Here is an 11,837-nt window from a genome sequence, read left to right as displayed (position 1 = left end):
TGAGTCGTTATTTTGCATGCACCCTGCTGTTTAGTGTGTGCTGGGAGAGATGAGGAGAGCAGACTGGGAGCTCCCTGACCCCGTCCTGAGTGTGGGGGGTGGGGAGGACTCAACCTTTCAGCTAGAGAACCAGGCCAGATGGGTGCCCACAGTGCCATGTGGGAAGGAAGCCTTTCCAAGCCCTGTGGACAAACTCTGAAAAAAACAAAACAAAAAACAAACAAACAAAAAACGGGTCACCGGAATCCTGTGCAGGCTTCAAAATAAAAGCCTCCAAGTAGTGATGGGCCGGAGGTGGTCGGCAGGGAAACAGACAAGGCCTGGGGACGCTGGGGGGAGGGGAGGCAAATGCTGGGCAACCTCAGACAAGTTGCAGGTTTTACCTCTATTTCCTCGATCATAAAGGGCCTTTGTGCAGACCTCAGGGCATAAGGAGAACCACGGCTTGAGCTAAGGAATGCAAGTGCCTGGCACACAGCAGCCTCCTGGTAGATCTTCCTCTTCCCCTCTTTCTCATTCGCCTCGTCCTGGTCCCTCCTCACTCCTGGTCTTCCTTTCCTTCCTCTTCCTCTATCATCACCATCACCACCACCACCGCCACCGCCACCAGCATTTACTGGTCCCCTCCTACTTAGCTGCTGTCTTAAATACTTTACATGCACTATTTCATTTACTCTGCACAATCCTATAAAGTAACATTGTCCATATTTTATGGATAAAGAGCCCAACTCTCAGAGAAGTAAAATCACTTGCCCCAAATCACAATACAAAAGAGGAAATATTCCTCCCATTTGTACAAATGAAAACTCGGGGTCCAAAGCAGTGGAATGACTTACCCAAAGTCGGCCCCCATTTGACAAATAGCAGAGCTGCTCGGACGCCATCTCCGGACCACATGTGGAACTGGCCTGCTGACTCCCACTGCAGGCTTCTCCATCGTTTTATATTACACCGGAGGCCCGGTGCACAGATTCGTGCACTGGTGGGGTCCCTCGGCCTGGCCTGCACCCTCTCACAACCTGGCACCCCTTGGGGGATGTCAGACTGCTGGTTTTGGCCCAATCCCCACAGGCCAGGCCAAGAGACCCCACCGATGCACAAATCTGTGCACTGCTGGGCCTTTAGTATGAGATTCACCAGTCTGTTCCATGTTTCCATGCCTGTGCTTTGAGTGTCTGCCCCCTGGTGGTCAGTGCATGTCATAGCACTAGTCAAAAGGTCAAACAGTTGCTTAGGCTTTCATATATATAGATGTAATTAGGGCCTTTTTTAAATTCAGAAAATAAAAATGGGTTAATCATCTTGTGACCCCTATAATCCCCACAAAACAAAATTGAATGATGTTCATAGTAAAAAAAAAAAAAAAGGAAAAAAAAAAAGAATAAACTCACAGTATATCTCATTGTTAGTCCATAGGGGTCTCCCATGGATGGAAAGTTAAATTGTTTATAATTTACTTTGCTGTTACCCAAATCTTTGGAGATAAACATTCATTGGGGAGAATAGTTATAAGTATCCACAGGTAACTACCTACTGGTGGAATTTCTGGGTCAAGGGCTTGTGCCTTTTGAAATCTACATAGAAATCACCAAGTTTCCCTCCTGAAGGAAAATATTCATCTCCTCCCCTCATTGCATTGCTGGACACGGTTAGACTTTAAGCCGTTTGCCCATCTGACAGGCAGAAAGCAAAGTGTTTCGTTTTGATTTGTTTCCTTGATGGGGACGAGGCTGAGCAGATTTGTCTGCATTTATGGGCCTCTTGTGTTCCTGTTCCTTTCACGCTCTGTTAGGCCCTGGGCCCGTTTTTCTACTGGATTCTTCATCCTTTCTCGTCGATGAGGAGAAACTGGCCCCTTTTCTGTCATGTGGGCTGCAATGTTTTTTTTTCATTTTTTATTGCTTGCTTTTGACTTTGTCGATGGCATTTCTTGTCTCGCTTAAGTTTTCCATTTTCCTTCACTCGGTTGTCCAGTCGTTTGTCAATCTGTTTACTTGTGCTTTCTGGGCAGCCCTGTGCTTTCACGCCATCCCCCTCCTTGTCAGCAGGTAGGAGGTGTTGCTCCGGGTTGCTGGGTGACTGGGTGACTGGCCCCGTCCCTGAGTCCCCCTCTGACACCCACATGGAGATGCTGCCCCCTGGAAGGTCAGCGGTCCCGGGCCAGGAGAGGGCTGCTGCCTCCCGTCACCGCCAACTTCAGGATGCGCCCCTCGTTGCCTCCCCTCCGCCAGCAGCTCCTTCCCATCTTATATGTTCCTTAACCCCCAATAAAATAGACCAGCTCTTGCTTGCAGCCAAGACATCAGCTAAATTAGACTTGAGTCCTGGGCACACCGCGGGTGGCGGCCAGGGAAGGCCTCTCCCACAAGCGAGAGCTGTGCAGAGACCTAGCTGAAGTGCCGGAGGGCCACACGGAGGCAGAGGGTCTGGTGAGAACATGCACGGGGGTCGCAGGACCAGGGGCTGGGACGCCCTGAGCCTGTGGTGACGGAGGAGGGCAGAGGGAGGTGCAGGCAGAGGGAGGGCGGTGAGATACCCAGAGCCGTCAGCATGGGTCATGGAAGGACCTGGGGTTTCCTTCCCCGTGTGATGGGGAGTCGTGGAGGGTTGAGAATTGGGAGTAAAGATCTAATTTCCATTTTACTGGGTTCGGTTTGCATTCCCCCACCCTCCTCTCCGCCCCCCCCCCCCCCCCCAGGGCAGCTGCACACAGGAAAGGCCACGCGTAGGTTCCTGTGAAGGAGGCCTGACTGGGAGCTCCACGCCAGCTCTGATGGCTGTGCTGCCGGCACATGCCACAACTCCCGTTCCATCACGGGATGTGCATGAGACCCTCCCGGCTCTACGCACAGTCACATGCAGCAAGGTGCACCTGGCCCAAACCTGCAACCCTCTCACCCGAGGGAGGAGCCCTCCCTCCCACATAGAGACGGGGGCGCAACGAGCTTCGTGGGCATGCCCAGCTCAGACCCTTTATCCCAGGGCCAGGCTCCAGCTGCTAGGCCTGGCCTCTTAGGACAGGATGGGAGTGGCCAGGGGTGACCAGCCTGTGCAGACACAATAGACTGGGTCTGGCCCGCGGTGCTGCAGGCTCCAGAGTTGTACTGGCCAAGGCACCCAGAGCTGAGCCAAACGTGCAGCCCTGTGCCAGCTTGCGAGGCTGCAGGAGGAGCAGTTACACAGCACATGGCACACCTGGCGGGCAGCTCCCTCCTGGCTCCCTCTCCAGTCACAGGGCCCGGGAGACCAGCAGACCCCCCTGGGAGAGGGCAGCTGAGACAGGAGTGTCTGGACCGGCCCAGGAAGAGCCTGACCTATTTGACATCAACCACACACACACACACACAGTCTGCTCCATTTCTGCAGAGGGCAGGCCCCAGTATCACCCCCATCATTGTTAAGTTCACCCTTAAACTGCCCCTGGACCACCAGACTGCACCCAGGTAGCCATGACCAAGCCTCACTCCGCCGGACTTTCACTGAAGCTGCAGAGCAGGGTGTGTCCCTAAAAATGCCTCCAGTACATTGGAGGTTCGATGCCAGTCAGAGAAATTGTGGCCTTTGGGGGAGAAACTGCCGAAGCTTTGTGTGTCTGGGTCCGACTCCCGGAGCCCCTGGACACGTCCAGTGTGCCATTGCAGCTTGAGGTTCCATTCCAAGGTGAGCCCAACCACAGCGGCTTTTAAGATGTCTCTCATCTTCCTGCACAAACCTTCCTCCAAACACAGCTCAGCTTTGCAAAGAGACGGGGCACCCGCTGCCATCGCCACTGTGCATTGGCTCTTTCTTAGCTCCTGGGACGGTGGCAAACAGGAGCAAAACCCCTCAGGACCTGGAGTGCCGGCTCAGCCCTGCCAGTGCCTTTCAAATGTAATCAAAGGGAGCAGCTGGGAGCGTGGACGCCCTTGACAGAGGCGCCCGGCGTGTCAGGGGATATGCAGCCGATCTGAACAGATTCCTTTCCTCCCGGCATCAAATACTCCTCTGATCGTAAAGAAATCTGCTCAGAAGTAACTCCAGCAAACCACAGAACTGTGACGGGATGACTGCGGAGTGACAAAGCACCACTTTGATGGTGTCAAAGAAGAAAGAGAGGGGTGGGGGAGAAAGTGAAGGCCTCTGAATTCAACTTTGTCCTTTGCTGTCACCTTTCAAAAACTAAACCTCAATCCCCCCACCTTACCTCCACTAGAGAACTATAAGTCTCTCACAGCCTAGTATGAATTAGACTGTTCGTGAGCAGATGGGCAGGCAGCCAGATGACCCTGGGGAGGAAAGAGGGCAGGAAGGTCAAGGTGAAGACATAGGATCAAGAATTCTGCCCTGACTGGTTTGGCTCAGTGGATAGAGCGTCGGCCTGCGGACTGAAGGGTCCCAGGTTCAATTCCAGTCAAGGGCATGTGCCTTGGTTGCGGGCACATCCCCACCCCAGTAGGGAGTGTGCAGGAGGCAGCTGATGGATGTTTCTCTCTCATTGATGTTTCCAACTCTCTATCCCTCTTCTTCTCCCTTCCTCTCTGTAAAAAAATCCATAAAATATATTTTAAAAAAAAAGAATTCTGCCTGGCTCCGTGGCACCCTTCTGAATGTCCACCATCTTCCTGAATGTCCACCATCTTCCGCATCAGGCAACGGGCGTTCCCAAACGCGTGTCCCATGGAACACGAGTCACGTGAGATGCGCCAGCGGAAAAGGGTCCAGGACATTTAGAGAAGCGCCTGTGACAGTCAGGCCTCCTCTTGCCCCCGGGAGAGAAGGCTGCGATGGAAGATTCTCAGTCACCTCTTTGTCCTCCCCACTGTGTATTTCTCAGGCTTACCTGACCATGGACGGCTCTGTTTGTCCAACACCTGAAACCGCGTATAAAAATGAAAGTAATTCCACCCAAGTTTTAGCTGAGCGTCCAAGACAAGAGCTGCCAGCTGTGCCCACAGACCAAAGCAACATTCTAGACTGGACATTTTTTCTTCAAGGGCCAGATAGGAACTACTTTAGGCATCGTGGGTCATAGCTCACGAGCCCTTCGAAGAAGAAAAAAGAAAGTGAAGGGAGTTGGCTGGATTTGGCTCGAGTTTGCTGAGCCCTGTGCTAGACCCCTAATGCTGGTCTTGCAGAAATAAGAGGGTTACGAACAGTTCTGTGACTCTGGCCTCTGTAAAAGGGTTACAGTCGGAGAGGCAGAGAGTTGAAAACTGCATTTTTCCTTAGAAGGAGTTGTTGGAGGACCATGTGTCCCAATCTCAAAGGGTAACTGTTGGGGTGTGTTTCACAGACCTGCTGTGGAAAAAACATCTCAAAACGTAATCCCAGTGATGTCCTGTATCTGGTGATTCTTTGGGTTGGGTACGTGGGTAGCTCCTTCGCTCCAGGTGGTGTCCTGTGGGGTTACAGCTGGGATTTAGCTGCACCTGGGAGCCCTCGGTGGCTTCACACAGTCTGGCACATGGGCTGGGCTGGGCTGGAGGCTGCTGGGCCCCTGTCTCCATGGGGCTCCGACATCCGGGGATGAGAGCTCTGGTACATGGCGACTGGCCCCCACGAAGGCCATGGTGGAGACTGCAAGGCATCTGAGGGCGAGGCTCTGAAACTCACTCAGTGCAACTTCTGCCATGTTGTTGGTCAAAGCCAGTCCCAGGGACACCCCAGAGTCGAGGGAGGGAGAAATCGGGTCCACCCTTTGCTGGGAAGAGTGACAAGCACACGCAGGGACGGAAGTGCTGGTGGCCATCTTTGGAGATAATCTACACAGTCTTCCCTCTGCCCATCAAAGCTTACGATTCTCCAACAGGCAAAGTGCCCCCACTCCCTGCCCACACCCCGCAACGTGCCATCCGGTGAGAGCACCCACTCAGAGGCCAGCATCTCCCCATAGGCATCAGGCCCAGATGCGGAGGAGGGTCCTCAGGTGCATCGCTTCTTGGTCTGGTGACTGGAGAACTAAAAGGATCATTTATTTGCATGCCCACTTCTGCACGCATGTGCGCGCGCACACACAAACGCATGCACACACACAACATACGATGGTGAGATGGGGACACTTTCATGAAGAGACAAGAAAAGAGAGAGCAGAAGGGGCGTAGCCGTCAACGGGCCGTGGCGACTTGAAATCCTGCGAGGCACACGTCGCCGCGGATGCAGTATTTGCACGGGTTCAAATTTCACTCTGGCACCAAGTTCTGGATCCGCTTCCACTGCTGAATAAATGTTAAGCCCAACGTGCAGTGTGTTAAAACAACAACAGCTGTTTACTTGCTCATGATTCTGCAACTAGTCAAGGCCTGGTGAGAACAGCTTGTCTCTCCTCGGTGGGGTGCTGGCTACGTCGCGGCCGCTTGGTGAGAGGATCCAGGATGGTTTTGCTAACACGTCTGGCACCACACAGAGTGACAGGGCTGGCTGGGGCTGGCTGGGTTCTCTCTCAGCCCATCTCGGCCACCTTGTCCTCTAGGGTCGCTCTCCCCGCTGGTGATCGTATTTCTTCTCTTTTTGATCGTATTTCTTTATGTGGGGACTGGCTTTCTGCAGCATTGTGTCGGTCACAGCAAGCCACAGAGCAGCCTGGATCCAGAGCGGGAAAAGAGACTGCCCTTCTCAGAGAGAGAAGATACAGAGACGTCATGACCATCCTTACATTGCCCTCGTCCGCCCTTTGGCCACAAATATTCTGCATGTAAGATACACCCTCTCTCTCCCAAGATCCCAAAGTCTCATGTCCCCGACCTCAGGCTCGAGGCCCAGGATCTTAGCATCTGGGTCAGGCCCCGGTGAGATGAAGCAGCTTTTCACGGTCAGTCTCCTCTTGATTCAGAGATGTATGGACGAAAGTACCGGTTTTCTGCCCTTCTCCCCCGGATACAGTGGTGAGAAAGGAATGACATGATCACAATAGACACGGCACCCCCATTCGAAAAGGAGAGGAAGGGGGAGTAGGTAGCCACCTCTAGTCCATAGCAAAGCTGAAGTCCACCTGGCTGGGTGCCGCCCCTGTCCTCCCCTCCCCGCAGGAAATGCTATGCGCTGTGGAGTAGCTCCCTAATCCCTCGTCCCCCTTGGCTCATGGTCCGCCCCCTGGGTTCCTGGCTTTTCCAGAAGGAATTGCTAACCTTTGCAGGGGAGCAGCTTTCTCCGTTTGCTTCCTGTCTACAGGGAGTGGAGGCCCCAAGGCCTCTTTGCAATTTGAACTGTCTGTTTCTTTACACCCAGGCTGAGGGTTCTCTGACCAGTCACCTTCCTTAAAAACGTGGTAGGTTTCCCGTGAATCCTATTGGGGATTACTACACATGCCAAAGACCCACCCGGAATTCCTCCCAAAGCATTCTTTCTTCTACCCTGAGCGTGGCAGCCTGTGTGGGAAAATGCCTTTAAGATTGTTGAAACCCTTCTGTCTAGCTGAGAGCGTCTGTGAAGAGCGACCTTAAGTCTTTTCAAAGTCATAAAAAGAGGTCTTACAGCCTTGAAATGATACTTATTTTAGGGCCATGTTTACAATAACCCCCCCCCCCCCCCCCCCGCCCTGCCATGTTATGGTCCCTGAGTTGCTCTGAGAACATCTGCTAATGGAAGACTATCCTTGTGTCCTGTTTCCTCCAAACCCTCCTTGGAGATTGCACGGTTCCTTCCTGAGGTCACTGTTCTCTTGGATACCTGACTCTATGCCACTACAAGAAGCCACCTGCCACTCTCAGGTCGGCCTGCACGCCCGCTTAGAAGACGCACAAGTTACCTTTTCCGTCACCTGTATCACTGGGGCTCACAGTGCTGCTACAGGTTCTGCCACTACACAAGGGGGTCCCCTCTTCCGACAGCCGCCAGGCGCCGAGTTCTCAGTGCCCGCGCAGCCCCCGCTAGCACCTCCTCCGCCCTCCTCGCTCCACCGGCCACCACGTCCCCAGGCCAATGCCACGTCCTTGGGGTTTTGTCCCACTCGCTTCCTGGCACCGATGCCTGTTCAGCTTTCTCCTTTTGTGATTCGTGGCTTGAAACAACCCTGCACCATGTCTCGTGGTTCTGTGGGCCGCTGGGCTCAGCCGGCAGCTCTTCTGCTCCACGGGGCGTCCTCTCTGGTCGTTCACGTGGTCTCTCACGTGGCTGAATTCAACGGAAAGTCGGGGAGTAGAAATGGTGGGGGGACGGTCAACCCACTCCCTCGTCCCTTGCTTTCTAATCACTGAGTAACCGAGTCTACGCTTCTGGACCGGGCAGCTGGGTCCCCGAAGAGCAAAGGCGGAGGCCACTGGGCGTCTGCAGGTCCGGGCTCCATGGCCTGCGCAGCACACGTGCGCCTTCTCAGTTGGTCCAAGCGAGTCACAGGCCGTCTCCAGCCATCAAGGGCGAGGAAACCCCACCTCTTGCTGAGTCAGAGGCGCGCCCATGCAGTGGGGGGATCATTGGTGGCCACCTGTGCAGATGAGCCCACCAGGGCCTGCTGGGGATGCTCCCAGCGGACCAATGGGAAAGGTTGGCCCAAGCGTCCTGGATCCGGATGGCCCCCTGGACTGTGGCCGGATGAAGGGCAGCAGAGGGCAGGACTCTGATTGGCGGTAACGATCCCCAAGTGCAGGGAGTGCAGTACTGTCCGGGGAGTTTATCTTCTACAGACGAGGCCACACAACAGCAGGTCCGCATGAGGCCATCTCAGACCCGCCCTCGACAGCTGTCTGGAGGGTGAGGACACCTCAGCAGGAAACGGTTGAAGGGGAAGAACTGGATGCCCGGGGTCAGGCGAGGAGTCTCTGTGTCCTTCCTAAGAAGTGTCATCCATGAAATGGGGACGACTGTCTAGCAGCGAGGGTCTCTGAAGTACCCACAGGGCTTCCTGGAACACAGCTCTCAGTATCTGCCAGACCCAGAAAGAGCCAAGCCCAGTCCCCAAGAGTATCAGGGCGTGAGACCTCCCTGCCCCTGCCCATCACTTAGCCAGCCTGGCAAGGGATGGGAGAAAAGCACAGGGAACCAGGAGAAGGCGGGCCCATCCCTCTGCCAGAGGCTCCAGCTAGAGGAGGGGCGGAGCTTTATCTCTGAAGGAAGCTTGGAGTTTCGGTTATGAGATGCAAGTAGACATGCTAGGTGCTGAGCGGACAAACATGAGTGGCTACCAGCTGAGAGCCTTTGGTACTCCCACCAGGGCAGGAATTCGCCCCACAGCACCAGATGGGGCGGGGAGAGAAAATGGCTTTCGGATTATACCCGCTGAGTCAGTGTGACAGGTATAGGTCCAGCTTAATCCCAGGAGGCACTGCTTGGGAAAGACTCAGTGAAATTAGTGGGACAGGACGTGCTGGAGCCGCATTACCACCAGCGGGGCCCGGTTCCCACGGGGTGCATGCCCTCCTCTCCGGCTTCATTTAGGGCAGCGGTTCTCAACCTATGGGTCGCACGCAACCCCTTTGGCGGCCGAACGACCCTTTCCCAGGGGTCGCCTAAGACCATCCTGCATATCAGATATTTACATTACGATTCATAACAGTAGCCACATGACAGTTATGAAGTAGCAACGAAAATAATGTTATGGTTGGGTCACCACATGAGGAACTGTACTTAAAGGGCCAGAAGGTTGAGAACCACTGATTTAGATGCTTCCCTCCCCCTTCATCCCCGTGGACCAGAGGCCGGAGCAGCTCAGCAACCCCACACGCCCGCACTGCAGGGGGGTAGCTCAGAGCATGGAATGCTGGGTCAGAGAAACCCAGGTTCAAATCCCAGTGCTGCCACGTCTGAGTCATGGGCGCTAGAAGAGTCCACTTACGTTCTCTGTGTTTTGGTTTTCTCACCCTTGGAATGGGGATCTTCTTGTGCCTCCCTCCCAGGGCGGGTCTGAGGATTAAAGAGGTCACGGCTCAGCATGGAGCTGGCGCAGAGGAAGTTCTCGATGCGTGTGCATGTGAGCAGCGGGCGACCCCTCAGTTATGAAAGAAGGGGAAGGCCGAATCTGTCCGGAGCTGTTGGCAAATAGATACAGAAGATCTCCCAGAGGAAACAGAGAAGCTGGTAACATCGGCTGCCTTTGAGGAGGGAACCGGGTGCCTGGGACAGGGAAGAACAGAGACCCAGCCCCAGGCAGTGTGGCTCAGTTGGTTGGAGTGTCGTCCGTGCACTGAAAGGTTGCCGGTTCGATTCCCGTCAGGGCATATACCTAGGTTTCACGCTTGATCCCTGATGGGGGGCAGCGGGGGCGAGCACGGAACACAACTGATTGATGTTTCTCTCATACATCAATGTCCCTTTCTCTCTCTCTCTCTCTCTCTCTCTCTCTCTCTCTCTCTCTTCCCAAATCAGTAAAACACATCCTAGGATGAGGATTAAAAAAAAGAACAGAGACTTTATACTGTTTAACTTTTTGTACTTCCTGAATTTTGAAGCACGTAAATGTAATACCTATGTCAAAGGTTATTCGTTTTTCAACATTTTATTATGAAAATTTTTAATAGTACAAAAAAGTTGGATTTCACCGAACACCATGTACCCGCTGCCGAGAATGCCCGTCTTGCTCTATTAGCTTTATCTCACGTATATTACATTTTTAATAAAAATGAGTTGATCCCCAAGGACTCAGCGAGTCACTTTACTTATTAGAGTCTTGATTTTTTCTCTCTGAGAAATGAGAAGCCGGGGCTATTACAGCAACTCCCTGCACCCAGAGCTTATCTGGGTGGTACAGCTGTTGGCTGCCTTGCCCAAAGGTCTTCGGGTGGTTTCCCGGTTTAAAACAGTTCCCTGTCCTTGGGAACAGCCCTGCCACGGTGAGTGAGCCCCAGGGGTGCCACATGGCCTTGCCCTGGGACGAAGGCCCAGGGATGGAGAGTGAATACCCTCGCTGCTTGCTGGGATTTCTGATCCTCCTCTCCCCAGGCCGCCCCGAGGACTGCACTTCCTGCCTCTGGAAGTTAGGTGGGGCTGTGGGACTGGCTTTGGCCAATGAAACAGAACCAGAATAAGGTGTGTCCCTTCGATGGGACAGAATTTAAGAGCCAATGTGGTATTCTCCACGCCCTCTGTATCCCCTGTGCACCGACCCCTGAGAGCCTGGAGCCAGGTGTGCAGAGTATGGGTCACTGAGTTGCTACCGGGAGATCAGTTGCCTGAGGAAGTGGGTGCTCAGGGGCCCAGATGTCCTATGGAGTGAGTTCCATCTGAAGTATGTTCAGATTTTTAAAAAAGCATGCTACGGATAAGCTATGCATAAGTGTCTGGGTTTTGCACTCTTAGCTGTTCATTCATTCATTCATTCATTCATTGAAAGCAACATTGACAGAACGTCTACTCTATGCCAGGTCCTGGGCTGGGTCCAGGGATGCAGCAAAGCATACGTATGACATACTTGTTGCCCTTGACGAGCTCATGATCTAATTTTGGGCAACAAACATGTAATAATGACAACAATAGGAAAAAAATAGTTGACAATTAAAGAGCATTTTCCATGAGGCAGGCACTGTGCTAAGCAATTGGCATGCACTGTCTTATTTGGGCCTGACAACCCTATGAAATAGTGACTTAGTCAGTGCTTCAGTTACCTATTGCTGTGCAACAAGCTACACCAAAGCGCAGGGCTTAAAACAACAATCATTTCAGTATTTTCCAAATTCTGTGAATGAACGGGGCTCCGCTGGGTGGTTCTTCTGCTCTTGCCGGTGATCACTGGCAGGTTGCCCAGAGGGCTGGGCTCATCGAGGAGGCTGGACTTCGATCTCTCTGTGTGGTGTCTGGACCTCTCCTTCTTCATGTGGCATCTTTTCATGTTCCCTCCAGCAGGGCACAGCATCACTTCCATCCCATACTGAACCCCACCCACAGTCAAGGGGAAGTGACAGCATTGAGCACAAATACTAAAGACATGGCTC

The sequence above is a fragment of the Myotis myotis genome, unplaced genomic scaffold (assembly GCF_014108235.1).
Source record: "Myotis myotis isolate mMyoMyo1 unplaced genomic scaffold, mMyoMyo1.p scaffold_m19_p_3, whole genome shotgun sequence".
NCBI classification, from domain to species: domain Eukaryota; kingdom Metazoa; phylum Chordata; class Mammalia; order Chiroptera; family Vespertilionidae; genus Myotis; species Myotis myotis.
Note: the sequence above shows the minus strand (reverse complement) of the source record.